The 19,616-nt window shown below is 45.2% G+C and overlaps 1 protein-coding gene and 1 long non-coding RNA gene across 8 annotated transcripts in view; one reads left to right on the top strand and one right to left on the bottom strand.

Moving 5' to 3' along the window:
* PTPRT (protein tyrosine phosphatase receptor type T) overlaps positions 1 to 19,616 on the top strand; it is a 1,099,906-nt gene that overhangs the window by 343,288 nt on the left and 737,002 nt on the right. The window lies entirely within an intron of this gene.
* On the bottom strand, positions 652 to 7,145 carry LOC145531336 (uncharacterized). Its single transcript, XR_014072363.1, has 2 exons — positions 4,344 to 7,145; positions 652 to 1,123 (listed from the first exon to the last, which is right to left on the bottom strand). It is a non-coding gene; the product is annotated as an uncharacterized LOC145531336 (long non-coding RNA).

Genomic DNA, 19,616 nt, shown 5'->3' with positions numbered 1-19,616 from the left:
GTTGTCCTAATTGGGACACTTTTCAGACTGAAATGGATGCCCCAGACAGACAGGGAGTTATTTTAAGCATAGATACCTCTACATAATTGATCTTTGAGAATTCGATTAGAAAGGGAGAAATGCAAGACAGTGATAATTAGAGTAAGATGAATTAATAAAGTTAGGTCAGAATAACAGAGATCAGATATTGGTAAAAGCACAAAGTCTTCTAATAGCAGAGGGGGACTTTATGATTCTTGATGTATCTTTAGTTACTATCAATAGAAAATAGTAAGTGATACAGTTATTCTCAATCCCACGCTAGTCAAAGTGCTATTTGTTATGCAGTGTAATAGATGGGAACAAAAATTCAAGTACTTCTTAAGCTGTGCAGGGAACAGAAGATGTAAGACAAGGACATAATGTTCAAGTCTAGTGAGTACGTAAGGACGTTAGAAGACCAGTAACTAGGATGCTTGAAATCGTGCAGAATGGCCGAGAGGAAGGAACAACCATAATTAAGTCCACATCTAAGGAAGTGGCAGGAGAAACAGTGCTTTGCAAGTTTGACTTAGCAACGAGCCAGCTACCAAGGGCTCTAATGAGGACCAAAGAGGGAAGGAGCTTGTGGCGAATGAAACCTGAGTAATCAGCTTGTTCTTTCCCATCTGTGAGCTATCCTTGTGATGAAAAGAAAGGGAATTACCAGGTAGATTGGACCCAGGGCTGTTCTCTAAGGACATCTGATCCCATAGAACTCTGCATGGTCAGGAGGGGATGCTCAGAGGCAAATCTCTGGAGCACAACCTTGCAGATGCAGACTCTGAGCATTCTCCCTGCCACATGGGAATAAGGACCAGGTCACAGGCTATGGGTCTCATGATAGAATGTATAAGTGTGGGTACCTTTGGCATGACACCACAAGGCAGTTGGTTATGTAGCAATTGAACATAAAGGACTTTAGCTTCCTACTGCCGGGGGCTGCCAAACAGTTTGCCTTGGGAAGATAAATTCACAGCAGTGGACAATAGCACTCAGCTTCCTAATGGAAACACCATCCTTCTATCCTTGTGGGTCTAGCCTTTGCCAAATGGCATTCTGTGTAAATGCTTTTTCAAGTTGGACTGATCTTTACTTACACCAACTAGGATCTTACAGTGATAGAGTTCTTAGGCATTGACTAGTCCAGTGCTTTTCAACTGGAGGACCTGGGGATCTGGGAAGGAGAAGTGGTGTTCCTTGAACCCACTTTTAGTATTTCAAGTTGCTTGTGTGATAATGTGCCTAAGCTGCACAGGTTCAAAGAAGTCTCAAGTTCCTCGAGTTAGAGTTTCAGTAGGATTGACCAAGTGAACAAGGCTAGTGATCTCACGCTGCTCAGGATCTCTGAGGGGGCAGTCATGTGTTGCTTTGATTAAGAGAAAACAGGGGGACTCTCTTGGAAGTCCAGTGGTTAGAACTCTGCGCTTCCACTGCTGGGGGCACAGTTCGATCCCTGGTTGGGAAACTAAGATCCTGCATGCAGTGCAGCCCAAGAAAAAAGAAGGAAAGAGTAGAGGAAGAGGTACATTTTACTTCAGAAATTTCATTTATGTAGCAGACTTACACGTCCAGAGAGAAGTATACCTGTCGGGAAAGCTAGAAACCGCTTGTCTAGTCCATTGAATAACCAGCACCCCCTCCCCCAACTTTGCAGAGGATGAAACTGAGACCAGAAGGAAGTGAGACAGGTGACACGGCCCAAGTTGCAGGAGACAATAAAAAAAAGCGCAGAATTTGCCAGCTCTGAGTCTGAAATTTCAAGGGAAGACATGAGAAACACCCACTTGGGCACCTGGAGACCTGGGCCACCTGTAGGGCTGAGGAGTTAGCAGTGCTTGAGGGCCTCATGTGTGCTACATGCTGTTCTAGGAGATTCACACATCACACATCATCTCATTGAATCCTCCGAGGGATCTAGTGTGTTAGGGAGCCTTCCCCAAGAATCAGATGAAGAAAACATGGGTCAGGGAGGCTAGGTAACTTGCCTAAGGTTCTATGAAGAGTGAGTAATAGAGCGAGGTTCAGATCCAGAGTATCGTGGCCCTATGGTTGATGTTCTGCCCACTACTCTATCTTACCTTGGCAAATGTACCTCTCCGAGTTTGGATTGACCTAGAGACAGGTGGGGAAAGGTTCCAAGATGATCTTCTTGGAAAGAGGGGACCCTTGACAGTGCCTGCAGACATATCTGATCTGTTTTAGCACTCCCCAGAAATAACAACTGCTTGATTCTCTATAAATGGTGGATTAATTGATTTGATTTATTGTATTGTTGCTCCAACATAACAACATGCTTGCTCCTTGGAAGAAAAGCTATGACCAACCTAGACACCATATTAAAAAGCAGAGAGATTGCTTTACCAATAAAGGTCTGTATAATCAAAGCTATGGTTTTTCCAGTTGTCATGTATGGATATGAGCATTGGAGTATAAATAATGCTGAGTGCCGAAGAATTGATGCTTTTGAACTGTGGTGTTGGAGAAGACTCTTGAGAGTCCCCTGGACTGCAAGGAGATCCAACCAGTCTGTTCTAAAGGAAATCAGTCCTGAATATTCATTGGAAGGACTGATACTGAAGTTGAAACTCCAATACTTTGGCCACTTGACGCAAAGCACTGACTCATTAGAAAAGACCTTGATGCTGGGAAAGATTGAAGGTGAGAGGAGAAGGGGATGACAGAGGATGAGGTGGTTGGATGGCATCACCAACTCAATGGACATGAGTTTGAGCAAGCTCTAAGAGTTGGTGATGGACAGGGAATGCTGGCACTGCTGCAGTCCATGGGGTCACAAAGAGTCGGACACGACTGAGCTACTGAACTGAACTGAACTGATTGTTGCTCCAAGGAGCTCTTTTGTGGAAAAGAGAGTTTCACTATTTTGCAGAGCTCTCAATTCAGACCCAGAGCAGGTGGGGAAGACTTAGAAGGGAGTTGGTTGTGATTTAAGAGAAGGTGAGACTCTTGGAAGAATGGACTTCTTTTATTTGCAAGTTCCACTGACCCAGTGAAAGACTAGAGCCGTCTTGGCTGTCAGAAGGACCCCTGCTTTCAAATGTGAGGATGGAAACATCCGCTGCTGCTTGCCCCAAGTCTTCATCTCTAAAGCCTTGTCATCCTGAAGGTAAACTTGGTAGGTCAAATTGGTAGGTCCAGGAAAGTACTAGGGAGTGGTGCACCCAATAGTAGCAACTGCAGGCCTGTGAAGGACGTTGGTGTCTAGGGCATCTGGCTCTAAATTCCTGTTTAGTCTCCTAATGACCAGGGCTGAGCCCTCATTTCCCAGGCCCTGGTAGTAAACAATGTCTCATGGGTGTTGCGTGCTTATTCCTTGAGCACACCATATGCTGTGCTGGCATCCTCCTGTGACCCTCTCATCCATCCTCTTCCCTTCTCCACCCTGCTCACTGTCCTGCAAGACTGCCTGATGGTGACCCCACGGATGCCCTCTGGTTTCCTCTCTATGGCCAGAGATTGGGAAGAGGGGGAGAAGAGAGTGTGGTCTGGGTGTTTATGCCCCTGGACACCTCTCTGTACAGTTGCCTGAGGCCAGCTATGGCCCTTGAGGAAGGTCACTGCTCCACGCAGTGCCCTCCTTTTCAAGTGACCCCTCTCCTTTTCACCAGTGTCCCTCTTGCAGGACTTCCTCCCCTAACCCCTCCTGTCCCCAAGGGTGATGACAGCTCTGCTGCGCTTGCCTGCTTGTGCCTTTGTAAATAGTTCATCTATTAACCCTTGTGTATTCTCCCCATGTGAACCTGCCAAGTGTGCCCCTGATTGATACCTGTGCATGATCTAATTTGATCTTCCTAACAACTGCAGGAGATAGAGATTACGATCAGCACCATTCTCATTTTTAAAGTGAGGAAATGCAAGTGTAGAATGGTCTGGTCATTTTCCCTAGAGCCCCGTTGTTTGTCAGCAATAGGGACAGAGTGTACATCAGGCTGTCCATATTTTTCACCTCTGCATGAGGATACTTAATTCCATTGTCACTGTTTTAAGCATGTCTAAGGCATAGGAGAGAGAAACGGGGGAAAAAAATAATAAAGGAAAAAGCAGTCTGTGTAGACTTTTTGGAACTTTTCCCCAGATCCATATCCTTATCTTGACTGTCCAGGGCTCACCACTGCAGTTGCTGTTGTTCAGTCACTAAGTTGTGTCTGACTCTTTGCAACTCCATGGACTACGGCAAACAGGTTTCCCTGTCCTTCACCAACTCCCGGAGCTTGCTCAAACTCATGTCCATTGAGTCAGTGATGTCATCCAACCATCTCATCCTCTGTTGTCCCCTTCTCCTCCTGCCTTCAATCTTTCCCAGCATCAGGGTCTTTTCCAGTGAGTTGGCTCTTCACATCAGGTGGCCAAAATATTGCAGCTTCAGCATCCATTCTTCCAATGGATATGCAGGGTTGATGTCCTTTAGGATTGACTGGTATGATCTCCTTTCTGTTGAAGGGACACAGCTAAACTCAAACTAAGCCCTTTTGCATTTGAGCATCTGAGGCTCAGCAAATGTCAGCAGCCTTAGCCCCAGGCTTTGTATTAAGCAACAGAGATGCCTCTTGCGCCACTGGAGGCCAAGCGAGTTGCAGCAGTTACTGTGCTTTTCTTGATTGTGAAGCACGGAGAGGAGCTTCCCAGGCCAGGGAACACCTGGTGAGGATGCTGCCGGCCCCAGTGCCTCCCTGCCTGACTTCAGTGCTTTGGAAGCAATTGCCCCAAGCCTGACATCTGCTTTGGTGATGCATTTTGCTGAGCTGTCCTCAGAGGGGGCAGCTGCCGCAAGGTGTTTCATTAGGTGTCTTAATAAGCCTTGTAACTGGAGCCTGGCCCGCCTCTCCCCTGCTGAGCTGCTTTCTGCATAAGGCAGGGAAAGGTAGTTGGTTCAGACATCAATGTGCATTGGCAGCAGGAATATTATTCTTGCATTATAAAGCACAGTAGGTGATCTTCTCAGAGGTGGGAGAAACAAGCGGGTGTCCACGGTTCCCGGTGACACATGGAGGCTTGGCGCGTCTCGGGGTGATGAGAAGGTGTTACCTCCTTCCAGGTTGGGTTTCATCCTTGGGTGCCGCAGGCTTCTCAGCCCCCCTGCACACCCCAAAGAAGTCTGTCTTTCTCTGGACACACCTGGACCCAGCAGGCGTGGCTGTCTCATTACTGAGGGCAGGGATTTTGTGTTTTCTTTGGGAGCCCCCTGAGCTCTGGCCCAGCTGGAGATTTGATTCTTCTTCTGCCCAGGGCTTCCCTGTCCTCATTTCCCAGGGGCCTGGGGCTGTCTCTCATTTCCTGAGATGTTCTGGGATAATCCAGCTTGCCTTTGAGCATATGCTCGAGACTTTGTTCATTTCCCCAGAGCAGACCGCAGGGCTCTGTTGATGCTCGTCCTGGATTCCCGTGTCCAGCCCATTTGTGCATCCTCATATGCCCTTTCCCCCAGGCTTTGGTCCATGCCTCTGCAGCACATGGGTTCTGTGGTCTGTGAAGGTGTACTTCCCCTCCACACTCACTGCAGAGGCCATTTTTTTCTCAACAAGGAAAGTCTGGAATTACTTTTTAAAAAAAAATTATTTCTTTTTGGCCGCACTGTGTCTTTGTTGCTGCACGTGGCCTTTCTCTAGTTGCAGAGATCGGGGGCTCCTCTTCATTGCAGGGCACAGGCTTCTCATTGCAGTGGCTTCTCTGAGCACAGGCTCTAGAGCTCATGGGCTCAGTAGTTGCGGCGCACAGGCTTAGTTGCCCCAAGGCGTATGGGATCTTAGTTTCCAGATCAGGAATCGAACCCATGTCCCATGAATTGGCAGGTGGACTCTCAGCCACTGGACCACCACGGAAGTCCTGAAATTACTTTCTAAAGTGATCTAGTGGGTATTCAGCAGGAATCGAGAGTCAGATTTTTCACGGGCCACATTGACACATATGCATGCTTGTGTACATATACACATTTGCCCTTCAATTTACGATAAGATGGTAAACAGATTTAAACAGAATAATAAGCCCTCAGACATGGAAAGAATGGCCTTGGAAAATCAACCAGTACAATCCTCCCATTTTACAGTTGAGGTAACTGCCATCCAGAAGGAGAGGTGACTTGCTCAGTGCCAATAAATTAACCATTTGTACTTTGTGCAAGCTGAACCTCTTTCTACTGTAGTGATTGGAAGGGTCGGGGCAGAGACAAACCAAACAGAAATTAAATACATCTTAGAATAAGGCACGAGTTTGACTGCTGTGATGACCTGGAGAACATTCGTATTCTCAGGCCAGGGGGTGGTAGGTTCCTTGCTGAGCACTGTCCAGGCCCTTTGTCTTAGGCAGCCCCCCTCCCTCATGGGACATCTCCATCCTCACTTGCCTATTAACAGGGGATGGGAACTTAATGTGATGGTCCAGGGTCAAACGAGCATTAACCTATTTCTAGAAGGCTGGATGTCAGAGATCCCAAACTCAGCACTAGCCAAAAAATACTGGGAGAAAGTGCCTGACGAGGAAGCCTGAATGGAGAGTCATGGATGGACATGCAGAGACCAGGGATCCCTCCAGAGTAGACAGCTTGTCAAATGCAAAAATCCTATCTCTTAGTATGGGGTCAGACCCAACATAGGGGTTCAAAATGATGGACGCATGGGTGGATGGATGGATGTCAGAGCAGTATTAAGCTGGCTCTGGATCTGTTGGAGGAACCCAAGGACAGTGCATTTTGATGAATTGGGAGAGAGCAGAGAGGGCGGGAAGGAAGCGTAGCAGCCATGCATGGTCATTGTCATAGGAGGGAGCGGCCGGCATGGATACACTTCAGGAGTCCCAACCAGGGGGCCTTCTGCCACTGCAGGTAACTAAGCTGGTTTCCAGACAAAGAGTGTTCTGGACCACCAGGAAAAAAGTGAACCCCTGGCATTTCTGAAATCACTAGTTCTGTATACCTAGAAGTCATCTTGTAACAAGGACCTCTTAATTCAAATGGTGAAGTGAGATACTTTGGTGGCAGGAACACTGACAACAGGCTCATCTGTGAAGATGAGTTTGAAAGAGTTCTCATTTTCCTGTTTATGCTTTTTGAATTTTGCAGACTTCCAACCATGATCCTATGTTATTTTTTCATTGCCAAAAAAAAAAAAAAATACTGCTACTATAACTGCCAAAGCTGCATCACATATTTTTATGCGAGTAAAGCAAAATAATGAATTTAAGGTACTCAGCACTGAGTTCCTGGTACCTAGTTGGCATTCAGACAAAGGTTATCTCCTCCCTATTGTGCGTCTGCATAAATGTTGTCCCCAACATGTATTTTTAAGTTGAATGTTTTGTTTTGAAGTTCCGTGTTTTTCTTCATTATTTTCTATTGTTCTGACAACTGTTGTTCAAGTGATCAATCTTGTGGTTTTCTTGGCTGAGTTTCTAAAATTTTACACTCACATACAACTCACACTTTTTTTTTCCCAGCCAGTTAATAGATTTTTCTGCCTAAGGAGAGAGATGTACCCTCTGAGGTCACCATCATATGATGGGATATAGCCTAGTCCTCACCCCTTACTTCACTCTGATAAGAATGTGACATCCAAAATAATTCAGAGATGCTTTTCATCCAGTTCAAAAGTCCCACACGCTCACTCCACTTCTGGGAACCAAAGCTGCCACCATGGGTGTGGCCCCCTTTCTCTGTGCATCTCGGGAAGTCCATCTCCTTCCCCTAATATGTACCTGTTACACCTGCCACATCATCTGTGTTTCTTCTTTGGATTCAGGCCACCAGAGGTTGTCACCCTTGCCAGCTTTCTTTGGAGAAATGACAACTCGAGGTGCTACCATCTGCCATATTTCCCTGAATTACCTCTAGTTCTGGAGTTTCTGCTTCCAAAAAGAAGTAATTCCTTGGGTTGATTTCTGACAGGTCCCTGCTTGTGGCCACTGCTCCAGCAGAGGCCATGTGGGAGCAGCCAGTCTTGAGGGGAGTGGGGGTGGTCCAAGGAGCAGAGTCTCCCAGATGACTGCAGAGCCTCGCGTGTCTCCTGATTCCATCAGCACATGGGGGCAGCGTGGGGTGCATGGTATGCGCTATGTACCTCCCGCCTGTGGTTGCTTATCGGAAGCTATCAATAGCAGCCGTTTGTATTTTCCAAATCTCTTTGGGGAACCAAAGTTTATCTCACACGGGAAGAATCCCTTCATCCTGGAGTTTTTCAGCCAGAGACTCCTTTGGAGGGAATGTAATCTGCATGCTTATCTGGCAGGTAGAGAATTTGAGGTCCAGGAAGTGAATTCCATTCTCCGGGAGCACAGGAAGCTGGACTAGATGGGCTTTCCTAACCTTGGCCTCCTGGGGTTTAGCTGCTCAGCTGTCCCATAGGGCAGCTGGTGTTTGATAGACACAGGGCCCATTTCCTGTTTGCATGTCTTCTGGAGTTTTGGAAATGTTCTCAGTGCAAAGCCTCCACGGAAACCACTTCCAACGTGAGGAGGGAGACCTGTGAATCCACGTCTGGCTGCCTTTGCTGAGACCAGGCTGCTGTTGGAGAATATGGGAGTTTTCTGATTCTGAGGATTTTTCTTAAGAGTCAGACTGGTAGTAGTGGTTTGTGCCAAATTTTAGGAGAAGTGGAATTGAATTAGAGTTTAAGAAAAAAAAAATCACTGTGATGATTAGAATGGACGTAGCATGCTGAGACCTCGGTCTGGGGTTGATGATGAAGTGGCAGGCAGGGTGGGGTGCTGGAACATGTAGCTGCTTCTCATGCAGAGGTCGGAGGCCTTCAGGCTGAATTACTGTGTTTTAAGGAGGGTGGCAAACTTTGGCTTGAGCTAGACTAAAGCTTTCTTTTTTCTTTCCTGGATTCACAAGTATTTAATTACACTGAATTAGTCATCCTGGAAGGAAGCCACCCATATATTCTTTCTTGTAATATTCCCCATCCCCTCCACCAACCAATGCCTGCCAATGCAGGAGGGGTGGGTTTGAATCCTGGGTCAGGAAGGTCCCCTGGAGAAGGAAATGGCAACTCACTCCAGTAATATTTTTGCCTGGGAATTTCCATGGACAGAGGAGCCTGGCGGGCTACAGTCCACGGAGTCACAAAGGGTCGGACACACCTGAGCGACTGAATAACAACTATATTCCCCATAAGCTTATAAACTGGATTCAAGATAACATTCTCTTACAGGTAGTTCAGAAATTTAAGAAGCTCTGAAAATGGAAAAGTTTTTTTTTTTTTTTTTTAAAGTAGAGCACTTAATTTATTTGCCTGCCAAGTCTGACCCTAACTGATGTGAAACTATTTATAGCCTTTATTTATCTCTCCTTTGTGAATTTTCATATGTTTCCCAGTGGAAATATTTGTGTTTGCACGTAGTAGGTTTGCCTCAAATCCCATTGGGGAAGTTATAGGTACCCATGTTTTCTTTTTAAAAATCTGATCCTTTGTGAATTCCAAAGTTCATCTTGTCCAGAAGGTTTTGGATCAAGAATAAGAACATAGATGGCAATCTGTGTTTTATTTTATTTTATTTATTTTTAAAATATTTATTTATTTGGCTGTACCAAGTCTTAGTTGTGGCACACAGGATCTTCGATCTTTGTTGCAGCACTCAGGATCTTTAGCTGCAGAATGTGGGATCTAGTTCCCTGACCAAGGATCAAACCTGGCCCCCCTGCATTGGGAGATCAGAGTCTTAACCATTGGACCACTAGGGAAGTCCTGCAGTCTGCAGTTTAGAGTTTGGGAGACAGAGCCTCAGAGAAGTTAAGTGACTTGCCCAGGGACATGTAACTCATGAATGGTACAGCTAGGTCCAGTCAATGCAGATTTTGGAGGGGCTTTGACATACTCATGAGGGAGATTCTTTCTCTGAGCTATGATTTTCCTCAACAGGTGCTGGGTCCTCAGATGGGGGGATATCTGCTTTGAGGTTAGGCCCCAGAGAGCAGCAGGATGGGGAGGTGGACAGGTTCTAGTCCACCTCTCTGGAGGTGGAAAGAGGACTTGGGGAACTTAGCAGCTATCAGTAGCTCGCTGAGCAGCCTGGAGATGAGGACTCAGAAGCCAAGGGCAAACTCTGACCCAGGGCGAAGGCTTTGGTTGAGCAGCACAGACACCTTCATGGCCATTAAGGGAAGAGGCAGAAGCTCTCTGCACATAAAAGCCATTGGGGATCCCCCAAATATGTGGGGGCACTGAGGCTTCAATCATTAACCCCTGCTGTGCTGTGAGCACGGGGTTCAGACAAAGGGCAGACAGAACCCACGAACCAGAGCTGAAGGGGCTCCAGGTGCTGGGACCTGTACCCATCGTTGTAGACTGACCCCCCAAACCCAAAGATGTTAGCTTTCTGGCCCCTGATACTCACGGTGTGACTTTATTTGGAAATAAGGTCACTACAGATGTAATTGGTTGAGTCATACTGGTGTAGATGGGCCCCTAATCCAGTATGACTGGTGTCCTAATTAGAAGGTGACCCTGGGAAGACACGGACTGGGAGAACACTGGGGGATGGTGAAGGCAGAGAATGGAGTTACCCAGTTGTAAGCCAAGAGAAGCCAGGGTTGCTGGCACATCCCCAGCAGCGAGGAAGAGTCCTCTCCTACGGGCTTCAGAGGGGGCACAGCTCTGCCTGCACCTTGATTTTAGACATCAGAACTGTGTCTGGTAAGTTCTGCCCCCAGAACTGTGAGCCGGTAAATTTCTGTCACTGTGAGCTTCCCAGTTTGTGGTGTTTCCTTATGGCAGCCCTCAGAAACCAACAAACCCATGTACATCACTAGGTAGTGGTTTTCAGCCTCAGTTGACATTCGGAACTTTGGGACTCTTTCTCCTGATGCTCAGGCTACACACCCCAGTCTGATTGTATTAAAATTTCTGGGGATGAGACCAGGCATCAGGGTTTTTAGAGCTTCCCAGGTGATTGCAAAGCAGAGCAATCTGAATGTCTGAGAACCATAGCCTAGAGTCCTTGCTCTTCCAGGCCCTGGGGCAAGGTGCCCAGGCCCTGCAGTCTCTGAGAGTAGGGGAGTCTGAACTTGGCTCCCACCTTACCCTTGAGACCATGGCACTCCTGATATAGTATTCCTTGGGTCATTCTTCTTAATCCTGCCTTTTTCTTCTCTTTTCTCAGCTTTCAGCCACCAGGGTTCAGGAAAATAGCTACTTTTCATCATATGTAAAGCACGTAGCTTGGCTGACAGGAAGCCCTTTGTAAGAATCTGCTGCTGTGGTTTCTCCAGCCACCTTTATAAAAGTATTTTCTTTTTTCTTTCTCCCCACTTCCTAAAGGGTGACCCGAGAGTGGTAGGATTTTATCCTGGCGTAAAGGGCTATGTTTCTCTTATGTGGTTGAAATGTGTACCTTACTTTCTCATAATGAAAGTCCCCCCCACCCCCGCCCTGATTTGCCTAAGAGCTGGAGCACATGAAGGTGCTTTTTCTTTTTTTTTAAGAGAATGAACACAGAGTAAGTGGTTGAGCTTTGGGACAACGTTGAGCTGGCTTTTCACTCCAAGACTAAACAGAGCCAGGGAGTAGAATCCTGTCTGAGATGGGACAGGCCGATGGGGATTGGGGATGTGGGGATGTGTGTGCCAGAAGCAGGCAGGCAGGAGGAGACCACCTCCTGGCACCCAGGCCTTCTTCTGCCTGACAGATCCCTCCCGCATGCTGGGGGAGCACAGGGAGGAATCAAGCCTGGCTCTGGTCTCATGGAGCTCATGGTCCAGGTGGGGGATTCAGGCACTCAGTGGAGCTGGTGCTGTGCACTGTGACGCAGGATACCCGAGCCCACGTCCTGGATCCGTCCCAGGATCCAGAGGTGTGGGAGCCACAAGTCCCTCCAATCCAGCCCAAGACCCAGGCTCCCCTCTCCCCCCAAACAGAGGCTTCCAAAGTGCCACTAGGCAGCATGAGGAGGAGAATGGATGCTGGGCAGGCAGCCAACACTGGCCACTACATCAGCGAAGAAGTGGGAAAGGAAGCCTGGCACCCATTTGTGCTGGACCTTGAGTTCCCTGCCAAGGCGGTCCATGTCCTCTACAGAGCAATGGGCAGCATCACAGGTTCAAAAACAGAGGCAGCGCATGATTAGTTTTGAATTTCATCCCTTCTCCTTTTCTGTGTTATGAGTGATCACTAGTCAAGGTCCCTGGCCCATTGCTTTGAGCCCAACATTCCCACGATAATGGAGCTTCAAGCTTCAATGGTGACTTTTTAATGCAGAAATCTTGTCTTCACTGGGTTTCCCTGATCTCAGGGAAGACATCACCTCTTCTGTCTCCAGCTTCACAGAACCCAGTCCCAGCCTGGCTAGCTCAGGCTCTGCTCCCTGGTTTAGAATGCCCAGAAAGGGGCAAGGACTCGTATGATGTCCCCTTGTCAACAGGCTAGCTTTTTGTTTGTGGTCTCATTTCATCATCTAGCAGTTTTAATCAGAGCCGGGTACTCCCACGCTGCCATTCCTGTTGGAAAATGTATTCAGTTGCCCCTCCCACTTCCTGGGAGGATAGAATGTACCATCCATCCAGGTAACAAATGAGAATAAGAATCACCCTTGACTCCTCCTTCCCCTCAACCCCCAATCCTGTTCACTTTTCCTCCCAAATAGCCTTAAGATCCGCTCTCTTCTCTTCTCTGCCACCAGGATGCTGTCGTCTCTTTTTGGTGTCTTTGCTGCTGCGTTCTGCTCATGGCGACTGGAGATAACTTAACCTCTGATCGTGTCTCTTTTGTGCCTAACAGCCTTCAATACTTTCCACTGTTCTAGAATAAAATCCAAATTCCTTAAGAAGCTACCGAGTCCTGGATCACCTGGACCCTACCCCACCCCCACCCCCTACCTTCATCCTTAACTGAGCGTATTCACTGCAGCTCCATGGACTTCTTTGAGTGCCTTGAATGTCTGTTCTGTTCTGCTGCAGGACATTTGCATGTGCTGTTTTCTTGGCTGGGAATACTTTATTTTTCTGTCTGACACTCCCCACCCCTGTCTCACTCTTTCAACTCTCAACTTAAATGTCACGTCCTTGGGGTCAGGCCCTGTCAGTCCTTTTCCTTCTTGGCAGATACCACAATTTGCAACTGTGTGTTTTTTGGATTTCCTGCTCCCTCCCCGAGCCAAACCATTTTCCTGACTCTCATATTCCAGTGCCTAGCATACATGAAGCGCTGAATAAACCTTGAATGAATTAATGACTGATGAATGAATGTGTGGAAAAAAAAACCGAGGTTCTGTGATATTTAATAATTTGCTCAAGCTCACGCAGTTTGCCTATGACAAAGCTGGGCTAAATATCCAGGCCTGAGCATTTGAAGCCCCATGAGTTTTCTGGTGGTAACTTCTGAGGGTCTCTGTCCCAAGCCTTGGCCTTGGCAAGAGGGATTTAATGTCACCTTCTCCAGAAGGCTGATATTATGACAACTCCTGTCATAACCACTCTTGCATGGATGGTGACCTGGAGGCTTCTCCATGGAGCATCCTGATTCTGTTCTATCCTAACCTTTCAGCGGCTGCAGACTATCTTGGAGGATTTGCTGATTTATCGGCAAGGATGTCCACATAAAGAGGCTCATTACTCCAACTCCTTTAGAAAGTGATTTTTAAAGTGATACTTGGACCATTCAGGGGAAAAAAACCTCCTCCCACAAAGACAGTATTCTCTTGTGTTCTGACCTGGGTATCTACTTGTAGCAGCGTCCCAGAGTCAGAAGACATGAGAGAAAATCATCACTCTCTCCAGATGCAGTGTGAAGATGGGGACGAAGGGTGGAGCCTCTCAGTTTATTCTGTCACTTAACAAATATTAATCAAACTCCTCTTTGTTGCCAGGTGCCGTAATAGGCTCTGAGGATCCAGCTGTGGATGACTTCATGGTCCCTGAATCAATGAATCATGACCTTTAGTTAGTGTAATGCTAGGAGTGAGATGAATCACTTGCTGTCGGAGCGGTCTGCAGAAAGTCTAGACTCCAGCAGGCCTGGTGGATCTGTCCCCTACCCTTGGTGGCAGGCACGGGCGGGGCTCTTTGTCAACAAGGTGGAGGAAGTGGAGATCTTGAGAGGGATGGGCAAGGGCAGGGGTCAGGATAGGATGGCAGACCCTCGAGGTGTGGCTGAGCATGGCAGGGCCCGGACACCTGTTTTCCCATCCAAAGACCGATGGGCATGTCAGAACAGGAGGGGTGGGGGGGGGGCTGTGAGGATCAGAGGTTGTGGGCAGTCTGGGGCAGCAGGGTGCTGGGTGCATTCACAGTAGGGGTGCAGGGGTCCTCTGGATGTGCCTTTGTGGGCTCCGCTGTGGGATGCATGAAGAATGAACTGGTGCAAATATGGGCCACCCATATCGTTGCCTTAGGCCTTGGTCTTCCCGTCTGTGATATGTGGGTAGGGTTGGTAAGCATTCATCTTCAGGAAGTGCCTGTCATCAGAGAAGGTGTAGGTCAGTCTGATCTCACGCTGTGCGGGTTCAGAGCTCAACCCTAGGGACTCTCTCGGTGGTCCAGTGACTAAGACTCCACATTCCCAATGCAAGGGGCCTGGATTTGATTCCTGGCCAGGAAACTTAGATCCCACCTGCCTCAACTAAGAGTTTGCATGCTGCAGCTCAAGATCTTGTGGGCTGCAACTAAGACCCGGTGCAGCCAATTAAATGAATAAATGTTGTTGTCCATCTCTTCGCGACCCCATGGACTGCAGCACGCCAGGCCTCCCTGTCCCTCACCATAAATGCAGAGAAATAAATATTAAAAGAAGCCCAGCTATAGTACTTGTTTGCTGAGTGACACAGGGCAAGTTACTTTGTCCTTCTGTGCCTCACCATCTTTATTTTTAATATGAGGAGGGTAATACTTAATTCTTCATACTGGATTTGTGAAGTCTAAATGAAAGAATGAATATAAAATGCCTGGCATCATGAAACAGACATAGCTAGTACTCAGTAAACACTAACTATTATATAATTCTTTGCTAGACATTTTGCATAGAAAGTAGACCTTTTAAAAATGAAAATTTAAATTTAAATTAACAATAAAATTATCCCAGTTTTATGCATGAGATGTCTGCCAAAAGGTATCTACATTATTGCCAGGAAGTAAGGGGCCAACTGGGGATTCAAACCTGGGCTGGTTTGTTCCAAAACTCGCCTCATCACCTTCTGTTTTGGTGCTTTCTCTGGCTCATGAGCTCTAGAAACCAGATGTTGGCCTGTGTCCAGGTCTTACAGCTCAAGGACTTGAGTTTCTCCAAAGATGTGGCCTGACTTTTCATGTTTAAATGTTCAGCTTGGCTCTGCATTGCCAAACTTGTCAGGGGTCATGAGAATTGGCCTTGAATATGGGAAGGCTTTGCAGAAAATAGAAAACATCCAAGGTGTGTGTGTTGGTTCAGCAGCTGGGTGGGCACAGGCTATCAGAAACACCCAAGTCCCAGCAGCCATTTGTGATTGGTTTGGGGAACTTATCTCCTGGGTGGTGGACAATTGGGAGAAGACAAAATTTCCAGGAACCTTGCAATGGCTGGACTGTCTGGTGTGGGACAAGCCTGGATCTGCAGAACAGTGGGCAGAGGAGGGCTCCTTGCCTCCAGCCTGGGCAGCAGGAGGCTGGGTGATGTGGTCCTGGTAGCTTCCTTGTTGACAGTTTCTGGGAGTTGAATTCTAGAACTGGAGAGATCTGGCTGACCCCAATCCCTCATCTTATGGTACAGATGGGAAAATGAGCCCATGGGGCAAGTGGAGAGGGTTAGACTCTCTGAACCCCTGTTGTGTGCCAGGCATCATGGTAGCTACTTTCCCAATCATTCCTATCTTGCTGTCTGAGAAACCTCTACTCTGCACCCTGAAATCCCGCTTGCTAAAATGCAGAATTCCTTCTTAAAAAGACGTGGATAGTCACTATGTTTTGTCTGATTAAGGAGAAAGAGAAGTATTTTCTGCTCTTGATCACACACATACAGTCTCTCTCTCTCTCTCTGTCTGTTTGTCTCTCCCTTTCTGCCTCTGTCTCTTTCTCTCTTTCTCCATTCCTTTTGATTATTAAGATACAAAGGTTGGGAGATTCAGTAAATCATGAAGAAAATGATTACCTACGAATCCAATAACCAGAGATCATCATTATTGTTAATTTGGTATCTGTCCTAGTTACCTGTTCTCTTTTTTCTTACCTTCTTTTTTTTTTTTTTTAATAAATTTATTTATTTTAGTTGGGTGCTAATTACTTTACAATATTGTGGTGGTTTTTGCCATACATTGACATGAATCAGCCATGGGTTTACATGTGTTCCCCATCCTGAACCCCTTCCCATCTCCCTCCCCATCCCATCCCTCTGGGTCATCTGATTGCCCCAGCCCTGAGCATTTGTCTCATGCATCGAACCTGGAATTTTGTTCTGTTTCACATATGATAATATACATGTTTCAATGCTATTCTCTCAGAATGTCCCACCCTCACTTTCTCCCTCAGAGTCCATAAGACTGTTCTATGCATCTGTGTCTCTTATTCTGTCTCGCATATAGGGTTTTTGTTACCATCTTTCAAATTCCATATATATGTATTAGTATACTGTATTGGTGTTTTTCTTTCTGGCTTACTTCCCTCTGTAAAATGGGCTCCAGTTTCATCCATCTCAATAGAACTGATTCAAATGTATTTTTTTTAATGGCTGAGTAATATTCCATTGTGTGTATGTACCACAGCTTCCTTATCCATTTGTCTGCTGATGGACATCTAGGTTGCTTCCATGTCCTGGCTATTGTAAACAGTGCTGCAATGAACATTGGGGTGCATATGTCTGTTTCAATTCTGGTTTCCTCGGTGTGTATGCCCAGCAGTGGGATTGCTGGGTCATATGGCAGTTCTATTCCCAGTTTTTTAAGGAATCTCCACACTGTTCTCCATAGTGGCTGTACTAGTTTGCATTCCCACCAACAGTGTAAGAGGGTTTCCTTTTCTCCACACCCTCTCCAGCATTTATTGCTTGTAGACTTTTGGATAGCAGCCATTCTGACAGGCGTGAAATGGTACCTCATTGTGGTTTTGATTTGCATTTCTCTAATAATGAGTGATGTTGAGCATCTTTTCATGTGTTTGTTAGCCATCTGTATGTCTCCTTTGGAGAAATGTCTGTTTAGTTCTTTGGCCCATTTTTTGATTGGGTCGTTTATTTTTCTGGAATTCAGCTGCAGGAATTGCTTGTATATTTTTGCGATTAATTGTTTGTCTGTTGCTTCGTTTGCTATTATTTTCTCCCATTTTGAAGGCTGTCTTTTCACCTTGCTTATAGTTTCCTTTGTTGTGCAAAAGCTTTTAATTTTAATTAGGTCCCATTTGTTTATTTTTGCTTTTATTTCCAATATTCTGGGAGGTGGGTCATGGAGGATCCTGCTGTAATTTATGTCGGAGAGTGTTTTGCCTATGTTTTCCTCTAGGAGTTTTATTGTTTCTGGTCTTAGGTTTAGATCTTTAATCCATTTTGAGTTTATTTTTGTGTATGGTGTTATAAAGTGTTCTAATTTCATTCTTTTACAAGTGGTTAACCAGTTTTCCAAGCACCACTTGTTAAAGAGATTGTCTTTTCTCCATTGTATATTCTTGCCTCCTTTGTCAAAGATAAGGTGTCCATAGGTACATGGATTTATCTCTGGACTTTCTATTTTGTTCCATTGATCTATATTTCTATCTTTGTGCCAGTACCATACTGTCTTGATGACTGTGGCTTTGTAGTAGAGCCTGAAGTCAGGCAGGTTGATTCCTCCAGTTCCATTCTTCTTTCTCAAGATTGCTTTGGCCATTCGAGGTTTCTTATATTTCCATACAAATTGTGAAATGATTTGTTCTAGTTCTGTGAAAAATACCATTGGTAGCTTGATAGGGATTGCATTGAATCTATAGATTGCTTTGGGTAGTATACTCATTTTCACTATATTAATTCTTCCAATCCATGAACACGGTATATTTCTCCATCTATTTGTGTCCTCTTTGATTTCTTTCATCAGTGTTTTATAGTTTTCTATATATAAGTCTTTTGTTTCTTTAGGTAGATATATTCCTAAGTATTTTATTCTTTTTGTTGCAATGGTGAACAGTATTGTTTCCTTAATTTCTCTTTCTGTTTTCTCATTATTGGTGTATAGGAATGCAAGGGATTTCTGTGTGTTAATTTTATATCTTGCAACTTTACTATATTCATTGATTAGCTCTAGTAATTTTCTGGTTAGGGTTTTCTATGTAGAGGATCATGTCATCTGCAAACAGTGCGAGTTTTACTTCTTCTTTTCCTATCTGGATTCCTTTTATTTCTTTTTCGGCTCTGATTGCTGTGGCCAAAACTTCCAAAACTATGTTGAATAGTAGTGGTGAAAGTGGGCACCCTTGCCTTGTTCCTGACTTTAAGGGAAATGCTTTCAATTTTTCACCATTGAGGATAATGTTTGCTGTGGGTTTGTCATATATAGCTTTTATTATGTTGAGGTATGTTCCTTCTATTCCTGCTTTCTGGAGGGTTTTTATCATAAATGAATGTTGAATTTGGTCAAATGCTTTTTCTGCATCTGTTGAGATAATCATATGGTTTTCATCTTTCAATTTGTTAATGTGGTGTATTACATTGATTGATTTGCGGATGTTAAAGAAACCTTGCATTCCTGGGATAAAGCCCACTTGGTCTTGATGTGTGATCTTTTTAATATGATGTTGGATTCTGTTTGCTAGAATTTTATTAAGGATTTTTGCATCTATGTTCATTAGTGATATTGGCCTGTAGTTTTCTTTTTTTGTGGCATCTTTGTCTGGTTTTGGAATTAGGGTGATGGTGGCCTCATAGAATGAGTTTGGAAGTTTACCACCTTCTGAAATTTTCTGGAAGAGTTTGAGTAGGATAGGTGTTAGCTCTTCTCTAAATTTCTGGTAGAATTCCTCTGTGAAGCCGTCTGGTCCTGGGCTTTTGTTTGCTGGAAGATTTCTGATTACACTACATAATGATCAAAGGATCAATCCAAGAAGAAGATATAACAATTGTAAATATATATGCACCCAACATAGGAGCACCACAATATGTAAGGCAAATAATAACAAGTATGAAAGGGGAAATTAACAATAACACAATAATAGTGGGAGACTTTAATACTCCACTCACACATATGGATAGATCAACTAAACAGAAAATTAACAAGGAGACACAAACTTTAAATGATACAATAGACAAGTTAGATTCAATTGATATTTACAGGACATTCCACCCCAAAACAATCAATTTCACCTTTTTCTCAAGTGCACACAGAACTTTCTCCAGGATAGATCACATCCTGGGCCATAAATCTAGCCTTGGTAAATTCAAAAAATTGAAATCATCCCAATCATCTTCTCTGACCACAATGCAGTAATATTAGACATCAATTACAGGAAAAAAACTATTAAAAATTCCAACATATGGAGGCTAAACAACACACTTCTGAATAACCAACAAATCAGAAGAAATCAAAAAAGAAATCAAAATATGCATAGAAACGAATGAAAATGAAAACACAACAACCCAAAACCTATGGGACACTGTAAAAGCAGTGCTAAGGGGAACATTCATAGCAATAGAGGCTCACCTCAAGAAACAAGAAAAAAGCCAAAT

Source organism: Giraffa tippelskirchi, chromosome 13 (genome assembly GCF_054371585.1).
Source record: "Giraffa tippelskirchi isolate mGirTip1 chromosome 13, T2T-mGirTip1v1.2.pri, whole genome shotgun sequence".
Taxonomy (NCBI): Eukaryota; Metazoa; Chordata; class Mammalia; order Artiodactyla; family Giraffidae; genus Giraffa; species Giraffa tippelskirchi.
This window is presented reverse-complemented; position numbering and strand designations above follow the sequence as displayed.